This window comes from Anarrhichthys ocellatus, unplaced genomic scaffold, assembly GCF_004355925.1.
Source record: "Anarrhichthys ocellatus isolate YVR2014 unplaced genomic scaffold, GSC_Weel_1.0 scaffold1115, whole genome shotgun sequence".
NCBI classification, from domain to species: domain Eukaryota; kingdom Metazoa; phylum Chordata; class Actinopteri; order Perciformes; family Anarhichadidae; genus Anarrhichthys; species Anarrhichthys ocellatus.
Genome location: NW_022281089.1, coordinates 1 through 13466, shown reverse-complemented (window position 1 = coordinate 13466; position 13466 = coordinate 1). Strand labels below are relative to the sequence as shown.

Below are 13466 nucleotides of genomic sequence, written 5' to 3'. Positions count from 1 at the left end.
TGCAGTAAAAACAATACTTAGTCTGTAGTTAAAACAATACTTAGTCTCCAGTAAAAACAATACTGACCGTAAATAAAAAAAAGTTTATTTTTTTCTTATAAAAAGAACAAATTACAGCAAAAGAAAAACAGAAGAAAAACAATAACATACACACACACACTTTATATATAATGATATATATATATAGATACATATTAGTATTGTCTTTATTACATTGCCATTTATTAATCCACATAATCCAGCCAAACACAACAGAAACATTTGTGTCCATAGTATAATTAGTAGTATTCATGTTGGTTTACACACCTTCTGTTTTCAGTGTTGATGGGAAATGTAGTTCCTCAGTGTATTTTATCAGTATATTGACCCAGACAGCTGAGTTCTCCTGTTGTTCTTCCTGCATCCACACGCAATGCATCCTGGTACATGTAGGCACATCTGTACTGAAGTGAGCTGAGACTATACTGAGGCTTAAATGGACTACATTTACCATCAGCACTGATTCATCCACATAAAAGGCTTTGAATGTGAAACGTTCTTCACAGTTTTTTCTTATTTTCTCATCTCGGTTCACAAAGTGAAGACACATTTATTTAGTCTTTAAATGTGATGACTCAACACGTTACAGGAGATGAAGAAACTTCCTCACAAGTGAATCCAGGTGGACCAATGTGTCATTTCCCTTCCTGTTCAAACAAACATTTACATCCTCTTCAATATTCATTGCTCTGACATGTCATCAGTGGGCGTGGCCCGGGGTATGTGGGCATGGTTAACGGAGGTTGTAGGAGATTAGACTGAGAGTCAGCAAGTAAAGGTGTGAGGTCGGAGAGGAGGAGCTCCCAGCGTTGTTGAGGCAACCGCTCTTTTTAAGACAGACCTTCTTCTCACAGAATGCACCTGCACACACAACATCATCATGACACCTGAGCTGTGACATCATCAGTCCCCGCCCACATTACCGGAGCTGTGACATCGTACAGATGTGTGTTTACCTGTGAAGCTGTCCGGACAGACGCAGCGCTGGAGGTCGACGCAGGTTCCACCGTTCTGACAAATCAAACGCTCCTCATCACACACGTTCACTGAGGGACAACAAGGATTGATTATTAATATTATTGATAACATCAAGATTGGTTCTGACCTCAACCTTAAGCCCCATGTACCTGTGCAGCTGGCCCCGCCTTCTCTCCAGGTGTATCCAGGCAGACAGGTGTCACAGCGCCTCCCTGTTGCTCCGTCTTTACACTGACAGAGACCAGAGTCAGAGCAGTGAGGAGACGCACTGCCCCTCCCAACACACTCACAGTCTGAGGACAGACAGAGACGTCTTCACCATCATCATCATCACCATCATCATCATCACCATGATGATCATCATCATCATCATCACTATCATCATTATTATTATCACCATCATCACCACTGTGTGTATATGTGTATATGTGTGGGTGTGTCTGTGTGTGCGTATATGTGTGTATGTGCGTGTGTGAGTGTATTACTGACCAACACAGACGTCCTCGTCCTCCAGTGGCAGTGAGGTGTTTCTATAGTATCCGAGGCGACAGTACTGACAGTTCTGACCTCGTGTGTTGTGTTTACAGCTCACACATGTGACCACGTTGATGAAGTCGATGTAGCTGCAGCGGTTCGAGTGGCCGTTACACTCGCAGTCTGACAGAGACACAGATACACCTGTCAGAACACCTGGACACAGCTTCACGCATCGTGACCTCACAAGTAATATATGACATCATAACTGAAGTGAAGTGTTGCATCATATCGTGTTTGCTCTTTTTCTTTTACCTGCTTCCTCTGTTTTCCACTTACCTAGGAGACGAGTTCCTGGAACTAAATTTGGGATAAAACATGATTTTCTGTTTTGTTTTTAGTTTTATCTTCTACGTGTGCAACATAGTGTATTTATTAGTGCTGGGCAACGACTACAATTTTTAATCGCGATTAATTGCATGATTTTTTTGCAATTAATCGCGATTAATCTCATTGTTATGCGCAAAGTTCAATAATGAATTCAAAAGTAGTGTATTGCTCACTTTTATTTTGAAAGTGCTGCTATATGAACTAAAGGTCAATAACATTTGGTGTAAACACTTTAAACACATCAGGTTCTTGTTAGCAGCAGTATTCCCTTTACACAGCAGCAGTTATAACACAGTTATAATGATTCTGATTAAAAATATTCAGCCGGTGTTCACAACTTTATCTTCATGTGTGTAAGAGATGCAATTTAAATATACACCTTGAAAACTGCAAACCTATCTACGTCATGTTTTTATGTTTGTTAAATTCTCAGTAGTGATAACTAAATGATGCTTATTATACATATTACAAACAAAAACACTTTAAAAACTCATCATTTCTTTTTTTCTTTTTTTGGTATTTTGGTCAGACACATATGCAACGCTGATTACCGTAATATGTGTGGTATTTGTTATAAATGTACGTTGGTACATAGAGGGTGATAAGAAGCTGTACATGGAGGGACTTAGGACCCAGGGGAATGTAGGTGAAGCATGGAACCTGTAGTCTATACCATGGCAGTAACCTGCATGAGGAAGTTATGCTAATAAAGAGTTGCAGCAGCAGCAGGAAGTGACGCCACACAAACACAGCTGTTCACCGCTCGCTGCCCGGTTCTTGTGTTAAAAATGTCCACTTAATAATCAATAAAAAACTGCATTAACGCACGATAAAATAATTGTCAGCATTAATTAATGAATGTGTTAAATCGATAATAACGTGTTATTATCAATTTGTCACCTGTCTGTCTGTCACCCACATACGGGTGACAGACAGACAGGTGAGAGCAACATGAAGGCTGAGGAGACAGGTGTGTGTTTGTTTGTGTCTTGTATTTCATCTGTAGTGAGTATTCTTTCAACTTGAACCTCTTGTGACTTACAATTCACTTCATCACAGTGAATTGTAACATTTGTAACAGCGTTCGTTAGTATTTGGCTCCGCCCTCTCGTGTCACGTGTGCAAAAAAAACAAGGTGGCGACCCCCACACAATGCTGTCCACACAACAACCGTCCACCAACCGATGGGTGGCGGTACGGTGACCAGGTCCACTTCTTAAATAAGGTCTATGAGAGGAACCCGTTTACGATCGCATCTGCTGTTCGTGGATAAAATAAACAGGAACACAACTTGGTTTATGTGGTGGTGTCCATTTAAAGAGGGAAATGGAATCTGTTCCAGGACCGGGACAGGTTAAGGGGGTCAAGACAGGTGAAGGGGGTCAGGACAGGTGAAAGGGACCAGGTGAAGGGGGTCAGGCTGTCAGAGGTGGTCTTACCCTGGAAGGTGACGTAGGCAATTTTGGACAGCTGACTGAACTTTGGTCCTCCTGGAATCAGAATCTTCTGGGTCGCTTGGAAACAAAACAATATGTGTAACCATTGTAACGGGCATGTAGCAGTAGAGGTCAGCGGGGGTCAGACCTGCTACTGAGCTACTCATGACAAGCGAGGAGCAGCAGGTCTTTGTATTTTAAGTACTGTTACTACTACTGCTACTTGTACTACTAATACTCCCACATAAGGTCAGCCTCTACTAGCCAGTAGGGGGCTCTTCTACGACTGTTTCTTCATGTTTACCTTTTTTCTCGTAGCCTTTGTCATCTTTCTCCTTGTTTTTTTCTTTTGTTTCCTCTTTGGCCTGAGTGACTGTTTGGTTCAACAGAGAAGGAAAGATTTGAAAATGTGTAGGAAAGAAGTTTATTTGAGTACTGTTTGATTTATCAACACGTGAAGCTGCTTCTGCTGCAGCTGCTCTGATAGAAACTCAAGTTTACAGAGTCTATCTGCAGGTTTTCAGTTGCATGTAGAAAAATACATCTTCTTCAGCATTGTGTCTCTTTATTGAGACTCTAGCTCATCAATTCATTGTTGCCAGTACTTCATGTGTAACATCCTCCAAGAATAAATGAGCACTTACTTGAGACCTGCTTGATGTCGGTAATCTATCACAGTGAACATCATTTACTGATGTAGAAATTGTTTCGTATTTGTGCAGCATCCACATATATTTGGACCCAGGACAGGGTCCAACTTTCTGAAGCTCTCAGCCAAATATAATGAGGTCACATGACAACTACTAACTCATCTCCAAGACAATGGCGTAAATCCATTCACTGAAGAACGCCACAATATGTGACGTCAAACAACGACATGTCACCTTCTGCACTTTTTGTTATTTTTTTTGTTAAGCTTCTTTTTCTAAGTTCAAGAATGAAGCTCAAAGTAAATAAGAAAGAATGTCTGAATTTGCAGCCAGTGTTCTGAGATATATTGTACACTTTATTCTCCGTACCTTTCTCCTCTTTTGGTTTGCCCATCTCCTCTTGTTCAGAGTCTTTCTTTTCATCCAACTCTGAACCTTCTGCTGGTCCACCGGCAGCTGAATCCTCTCCGGAAGACTTTCCTTTCATCTGAGCTGCAGACGAATCTAGTCCTTGATCATCTACTGCTGGAGGAAAATCCGGTATAGAATCTAGACCAGCACTTGTAGTATCTGGTTCAGGGGAATCTCGTCTAGTTGATTCCATTCCACCATTTCCTGCTTCCTGTGTATCTAGCCCTGCTGAGACAGAATCCAGTCCAGAATCGACTGAATTTGTTTCAGCAACAACAACAGATTGATGGGAATCATCTGGAACATTCCCAGGATCACCAACAGGCACTGGTCCAGAATCTGGTTCAGGGTCAGCTGAATTTGGATCATCCGGAAAAGGGAAGCTGAAGTCAACAGGGGCCAAATCACCAGCAGGGTCAGATGGATCTAAGTTGGTGGTGCTTATGTCTAGTACAGCATCACCTCCTCCTTCAGAAGGAGGCAACAATAATTCTTCAGGAGCATCAGCGGGAGGTACATCAGGAGGAGTTACATCTGGAGGAGGTACATCTGGAGAATGTTCATCAGGGGGAGGTACATCAGGAGGAGGTACATCCGGAAGAAGTTCATCAGGGGAAGGTACATCAGGAGGAAGTACATCCGGAGGACGTTCATCAGGGGGAGGTACATCAGGAGGAGGTACATCTTGAGGACGTTCATCAGGGGGAGGTACATCTGGAGGACGTTCATCAGGGGGAGATACATCTGGGGGAGGTACATCAGGGGAAGGTACATCAGGGGAAGGTACATCTGGAGGAGGTACCTCTGCAGGACGTTCATCAGGGGGAGGTACATCTGGGGGAGGTACATCAGGGGAAGGTACATCTGGTGGAGGTACATCTGGAGGACTTTCATCAGGGAGAGGTACATCTGGGGGAGGTACATCAGGGGAAGGCACATCTGGAAGAGGTACATCTGGAGGACGTTCATCAGGGGGAGGTACACCAAGGGGAGATACAGCTGGAGGAGGTACATCAGGGGAAGGTACATCAGGGGGAGGTACATCAGGGGAAGGTAAATCTGGAGAAGATACAGCTGGAGGAGTTACATCAGGGGAAGGTACATCAGGGGGAGGTAAATCTGGAGAAGATATATCTATCCGGATATCTGGAGTCCTAGAGGAGGGAGCATCCAGACGAACATCTGAAGGAGGTACATTAGGACAAGGTACATCTGCAGGAGGCAGATCTGGAGAGGGTACATTGGGAAGAGGTACATCTGGAGGAGATACATTAGATGGTGATTCCTCAGGTGGAGGGACATTGGGAGGTGGTACTTCCGTTGGTACATCAATAGGAGGTAAATCAACAGGTGGTACATCAGGAGGAGGTATATTGATCAGAGGGTCTACAGGAACATCAGGAAAAGTTGTGTTAGCTCCTGTTGCGGGTGGAGCATCTCCAGCCCGTTTGGTTGGGTCTGACCCAATGGATGCAGTATCTCCAGATGAAGCCCTGTCACCGGCTGGGGTTATTTCTGAGATGGTTGTTGTTGGTGTTCCAGTTGATGTTGTAGACCCATCAGCAGGTAAGGTAGTACTGGTGATCAAGTTCGTAGTACCAATCCCAGAGAGGGTGGAGTCTTTCTTGTCTGGTGAGGAGGTGGAGTCAGAGGGCGTAGTCACTGGGTCAGAAATAGACACCTCAGAGTCAGTACTGCGGCCTGGGATAGTGGGGCTGTTAGTACTGGTGGAACTGGAGATGCTAATAGTGGTACTGGGAGTGGTGGTGTCTGGTACTGTGGGAGCTGGTTTGTCTCCAGTCTCCAGAGCTGGACTGCTGGATGAAGATGTGTTCACTGTAGGTGCTGTTGTACTGCTAAAGTCTGGAAACGCATCTGTAGTACTAACAGTACTACTGACAGTGGTAAAAACTGTTGTACCAGTGTCAACTGTTGTAGTAGTAGAATATACACTAGCTTTCAGAAAGTCACCAGTATCACTTGTACTAATGAAGTAAGTTTTAGAACTCGTATCAGTCATGATGCTATTGATGGTGAGATCATTGTCAGTGTCAAATACATCACTAGTAGTACTTGTTTCTGCAGTAGTAATACTTAATTTGTCAGTGGTAGTAGAAGTACTGGCTGTATTTGTGACAGTAGGAAGACTCACTGTGCTTGTAGACTCTGCATCAAAAGTCAACATGTATATAAAAATAGTTGTGGATCTGTCTGTTGTTGTGAGGTCAGGAGTAGAGGTAGTAGTGTCAATAGTGTTAGAAGTAGTAGTACTGTCAATAGGGGTGGTATATTCAGTTAAAGTAGTAGTAGTACTGTCAGTAGGGCTCGTATATTCAGTCATAGTAGTAGTAGTACTGTCAATAGGGGTGGTATATTCAGTTATAGTAGTAGTAGTACTGTCAATGGGGGTGGTATAGTCAGTTAAAGTAGTAGTAATACTGTCAGTAGGTGTGGTATATTCAGTTATACTAGTACTGTCAGTAGGGGTGGTGTATTCACTTATAGTAGTAGTACTGTCAATAGGGGGGGTATATTCAGTTATAGTAGCAGTCATAGTAATACTGTCAGTAGGGGTAGTATTTTCAGTTATAGTAGTAGTAGTACTGTCAGTAGGAGTAGTATATTCAGTTATAGTAGCTGTAGTAGTAGTACTGTCAGTAGGGGTAGTATATTCAGTTATAGTAGTAGTAGTAGCAGTACCGTCAGTAGGGGTGGTATATTCAGTTATAGTAGTAGTAGTAGTACTATCAATAGGGGTAGTATATTTGGTTATAGTAGCTGTAGTAGTAGTACTCTCAGTAGGGGTAGTACTATCACGTACAGTAGCGTCAGTCGTAGTAGTGTCAGGAGTTATAATACTGTCAGTAGTAGTGGTAGTAGTACTTGTAGTAGTAGCTGTAGTAGCACTTGTAGTAGTAGCTGCAGTAGTGTCATTCACTCCATCTGATGGGGCAGAAGGTCTATCAGATGCTGCTGAGTTAGAATCCGCTGTCAGAGAAGAAGAGTTACGTCTCTTTAGTGAATCTCAGCTTTCTACTCTTTCAACTCTTTGCAGAACATGAAATATTGCAAAATGTTCAGTTTACTAGAATCTGAATAGGAGAAGTCCCAGAAACCTGACTCAGACCACGAGGCCAGCAGTAGACTTCAAAATAGATCACGTGTCATGACACTGTTAAGGTTTCTGTCAGCTTCAAACGATGTTATCTTATCGGGTTGTAGAGCTCAGGCTCAGGTCAAAGTTATCCTCTGGTGTTTTCTCCTGAACCAGAGTGAAGCCCACTGTGGAGTTTGAAGTTGTTTGTGTGAGCAGTTCAAACATAATGATAAATAACAATGAATATTTAAACACAGACTAACCCACCAAGCCTTAAACACTTAATTTTGGAGTCTACTGAGCCCTGAAACCAACGAGCCAATCAGTGAAACACATTCCACTCAGTCTGTAACGAGAATATCAACTTAACATATAGTAGTATATAAAAACAAAAGTATATAAAATATATATATAAGTATATAAGATATTTATAAGATTTATATAAGTATATACGATATTTATAAGATATATATAAGTATATAAAATATATATATATAAGATATATAAGATATATATAAGTATATAAAATATATATATATAAGATATATAAGATATATATAAGTATATAAAATATATATATAAGTATGGCAGCCCACTGCTCCCTATATACAGGGATGGGTCAAATGCAGAAGGCAAACTTCGTGTATGTGTATATGTATATGACAATAAAAATGGTTTCTTTTCTTTCTTTATAAGATATATATAAGATCTATATAAGTATATAAGATATTTATAAGATATATATAAGTATATAAAATATATATATAAGATATTTATAAGATATATATAAGTATATAAGATATATAAGATCCTCAATAAGAATCAGATTGTTCTCTTGTTATCACTTGTGTATGTGTGTGTGTATGTGTGTGTGATTGTGAGTGTGTGTGTAAGTGTTTGTGAGTGCGTGTGTATGTGATTGTGAGTGTGTATGTGTTTGTGAGTGTATGTGTGTATGTGTATGAGATTGTGAGTGTGTGTGTGTGATTGTGAGTGTGTATGTGTTTGTGAGTGTATGTGTGTATGTGTATGAGATTGTGAGTGTGTGTGTGATTGTGAGTGTGTATGTGTTTGTGAGTGTATGTGTGTATGTGTATGAGATTGTGAGTGTGTGTGTGTGTATGTTTTTGTGAGTGTGTGTGTGTATGTGATTGTGAGTGTGTATGTGTGTGTGTATGTGTGTCTGTGTTTGTGATTGTGTGTGCGTGTATGTGTGTGTGTATGTGTTTGTGAGTGTGAGGTGATTTACAAGGTAAAACTGACTAACACAGATTAAACACACACCATTTGTCTCTAAACCAGACACCAGTGTACCGTGAGAGATCGTCAGGTGTGCCGTGGGAAAATGTCCAATTTCACTTAATGAGTCCAAAAAAATATGATTTAGTTGTTGCAAATACTTTGCCATTGTTGAGCGTCTGAGCTGCAACATAGTGTCTGGCTAAGTAATAAATACTCTTCCGTGCCAGTGGGTGGCAGTAGGTAGCGCAGTAATGACGTGTTAATGGAGGACAGTAGAATGAAATGATGGGAGAGGTTGCGGTGACGAGACGAACAGCGATGGAGAAATATTTGAAAAGTAAAAATACAGACTCTGAACTGGGCCCTGGACAAAATAACCCAGATGAAATGCCGAGTAAGGATCAACACATTGAGAGACTTGTCATTCAATTGTCAGCATATATCCGGCCCTCGGTACAACGGCCCGCCAGAAAATATATGTTTATCATAACTGGCCCGCCACACCACAGAGCTCCGGGACGAGAAGTGGCGATGTGAGCTGGCTTTATGTGCAACATAACGAAGCAACTCACTGCGCTAAACCTGCAGCTTCAGGGACAGGGACGTGTGATCACAGACATGTATGATCACAGACATGTGCGATGCAGTAAAAGTCTCCATGTGTTCCCGACTGCGCATGTTGCTGATAAACTGGGTGCACTTGGCACAGAGATCACTCGGAGATTTGCCGACTTTGCAGCTCAGCAATTTAAATCTGAACTGCTCAGCAATCCGTTTGCAGTTGAAGTGGAAAGAGCACCTGTGGAGCTGATAGACCTCCAGTGTAATGACACTCAAGGCAAAGTGTGACTCTGAGGGCGCTGCACAGTTTCCAAGTGTCACCCCCAAAACAATGCCTTAACACACACCTTCACTCCATCTTGAGGGTTTCCACAGAACCTAACCCCAGATATTAATGAACTGGCAGCCAAGAAAAGATGCCAAACATCTGGCTCTGGTACGTATGCATAAAATAATGTGGCCTACCTCAACATGTATTCTTTTTGCACTTTGTCCAATATCCCTTCTATCCTGTTTATTAGATGGTGACTCTATTTGGCCCTCAACGTAGTCCCAATTTTTAATTTTGTCCCTCTCTGTGATTGACTTTGACACCATGGCAGATATGCAGTATTATGCTAAAAGGTGTCATTTTGTAACTTTTTTGGTTGTTGGTGTGCCGCGGGATCTTTGTAATGTAAAAAATGTGCCGCGGCTCAGAAAAGGTTGAAAAACACTGCTCTAAACGACAGATTAACTCAGATGTTTCTCCCAGAATGCACCATTTAACTGACCACTCATGTGACCAATCAGAGCGAGGGATTTGATGATGTAATACAACCAATCAGTCTTGACATTCATTTGAGTATTTCAGTTCCACCTGATTTAATTTACTGTGTTGTTGTATTTTAGTATTTGTACATGATGATGCAACACTAACCACATTAGTGAAGGAGGAGGTGGGGATTAAATGGAACGTGACAAACAGGTGAACAGGTAAACAGGTGAACAGTACTTACTGGCTGCTGTTTCTGCTGTCTCACCTGAAAGAGACACATGTTACTGTTTTATTCTGTCTGATGTCCACCAACTGATCTCTGAGTAAATGTGGTGTGTTCAGTACATACAAGTGTGTGTGTGTGTGTGTGTGCTGTCTGACAGGTACAGGTGTCGGCAGTGTGTGTGTGTGTGTGTGTTCTGGTACTTACAGGTGTTGGCAGTGCCTTTGGGCAGCGTCAGGTATGATCCTGGTCTCCAGCTGCGGGATTTGAACCCTGGTCCACAGAGCTGACAGTCTTGTCCACTTGTGTTGTGGTCACAGTCACACTGCAGCGTCGCATCACGTAACAAACACTGAGACGCATGCAGGTTACACTTACACCTGCAGGAAACACACAAAGACACACCAGGTGTTCTCAGGTGTTCTCAGGAGTTTTCAGGTGTTCTCAGGTATTCTCAGGTGTTCTCAGGTGTAGCTGGTTGTTAGTCTGTACATACCTTGCAGGTACATCGATGTTAGAAATAGCGTAGAAGTATTTGAGCAGGTTGTCTCTCTGGACGTAGGTCCCTCCCAGAGCCGGGCGGAGGAGTCTCAGTCGGAGGTTGGTGAAGCTGAAGAAGTCTCTCAGACCCTTCGTGGTCTCCATCCGGGTGTACAGGGCGTCCATGTTGATCAGCTTTGGACCTGCAAACACCCCGAACCGAGCTCGCACCTCGAAAACCATCATCTTCTCCTCCTGTTGGTGGAACCATGACAGCCAGCTGACATGTTTGTCCTCCATTGATTCTGCTTATTGTTCAATCTCTATTCTCAGTGACTCATATCATTTAAATAACACTCTATAAACTCATTAGTGTTATCTGGTTCCCAGTATGACCAGTGTCAAGACCAGTTACCCACCTTGGCTCCGACCCAGCGGGAGTACTGCTCGGTACAGATGACCCGGGTTAAGTTACTCGGTGCTAAGTCTGAGACCTGTTTAGGAACCATACCGAACACCTCCAGACAGTCGTCAGCGTAGAACTGATACGGCTGCCACGTGACACCTGCAACACAAATACTGGTTATTATGGCTCATATTACCAGTAACATGGTTCATATTACCAGTTAACATGATTCATATTACCAGTTAACATGGTTCATATTACCAGGTAACATGGTTCATATTACCAGTTACCAGTAACCAACCACGTACTGGTCACATGTGGATTTGGCATCCTCGTGGCTCAGTACTGGTCCGTGTACTTTTCTCTGGTTTGGGTCTGTGAAGCCCCGTCAGATTCTGTAGTAGTACTACCAGATAGTACTACCAGGTAGTACTGTCAAAATCAAGTCTATTTCTATAGTCCAACATCAAGTACTACTAGTAGTAGTACTGGTAATACTACTACCAGGTAGTTAGGGTAGTAGTATTACCAGGTACTAACACATCATTCAGAGTGTCTGGAGGGAACATGACAGTACTACCAGGTAGTACATGTATATGACAGTACCCATAATGCACTACTGTAAGCTCAACTACACCTGTTAGTCACCTCCCAGGGCACAGTGGTCCCCAAGAGTCTCCTGAAGTGGTGCTGTTGTTGGCTCGTCTGTAGCTTTTATTTTGAAGGGCAGCTTTAGCTTTAACAGGAATAGGCTCAATCAAGTGAACTTTCAACATGTGGGATTATTTGTTTGTATTGATCCAGATCAGAGACCAGATCTCACGTTGGTACCAGCTGGTGTTCATTGGACCGACTCGACCCCCCCCTTCCCCCCACATGCTGGTACCAGCTGGTGTTCATTGGACCCCCCAGGACCAATCACCTTTGTCCATAGACTTCTCCAGCACCATGCCAGTCGGTCGGCCGTACTCGAAGGTGACGACGATGTCGTCCACAACCTCCAGGCTCTTGTTCCAGGACAGAGTGATGTTGGCCAATAGGGGTTCAGGATACCGTGACCATGTGACCGTCTGCCAGTAGGTGATCAGCCCCCCCCCTCTCCCTGTCTCCCATCAGCTGAGGAGGGTGAGACAGGTCGGGGCTGGAGGCATCACACTCATCGCTGCACAGGTACGGGTTCTCCTGCAGAACGAGAACACACAGAGAACCCAGAGGTCAAATACTGAGGAGATGTTTTCCTCTTTTTAAATGTTCTCATGTTGTCAGTGAGATGTTCAAGTGGATAGAATTTGATACAGAAAAAGCAGTTTGAGGTTGTAATTTTAAATGAGTAGTATGTGGTACTACATGGTACAATACGGTACTAAGTCTGAAAAATAAAACTTCTAAAACTTTCCACGAACTGTCTGTTTGAGTTTATAGAGGAAGATTTTAGAGAAGATCTTAAGTATCAAACACGACCTTTCATTATTAAAGACTACTTTATTACTCTGTCATATTATTTTAAGTAAGCAACCAATCTACTTCCTGTTTACACCGGCACCATCAACCCAGTGTACGTGAATAGTCACGTGATATTGGTTACAAACTCTCCCGCAGTGTCTCGGTATCTGTTCCCTCCTGATTCAAACAGGTTAAAGGTTCATCCCTCCTCTAGTGATAAACCAGGCTGCACCAACATGCTGAATACTATTGAGCCCCGTGACACTACTCCTTCACCAGCCCATTTCTCCAGACCATCATTCCTGCTTTGTAAAAGAAAACAAAAGCCCAAACAGAGAATCAACTCAGACACGCCCCCTTGAGTCTCACCAGAGAGGATTTGGCTTTTCTGCTTTTTTGCTGCATTGAAACCGTACCGAACCGTACCGAACCGTGGCACCACTGTATCGTACTGAACCGATATACTGTGTATATATATATATATATATATATATATACAGTATATATACATATATACATATATATATATATATATATAAGAATATATGGAGGTTTTACATGTTTATTTAATAACTGATCCAGTATACGAAGTCTAGAAAGCCGTCAGTCTGTTGATGTCGTCTTCTTCCTGTTTTCTACCAACAGATGGTATCAAAGTAAAGACGTATATAAGTATATACATTATATAAGTATATAAGATATATAACATCCTCAATAAGTATCCACTTGTTCTCTTGTTATCACTTGTTGGATTCGGGTGGTGTGTCTGTGTGTGTAGGTGTGTGTGTGTGTCTGTGCGTGTAGGTGTGTGGGTGTGTGTGTGTGTATGTATGTTTGTGTGCGTGTTAATCTGCTGTGTGTGTGTGTGTGTGTGTGTGT

The 13466-nt window shown here is 42.5% G+C and overlaps 1 pseudogene; it reads right to left on the bottom strand.

Annotated features, from left to right (window-relative positions):
* Positions 1-570: 570 nt before the first annotated feature.
* Positions 571-12326, bottom strand: LOC116377311 (netrin-G2-like; annotated as a pseudogene).
* Between the last annotated feature and the right edge of the window lie 1140 nt (positions 12327-13466).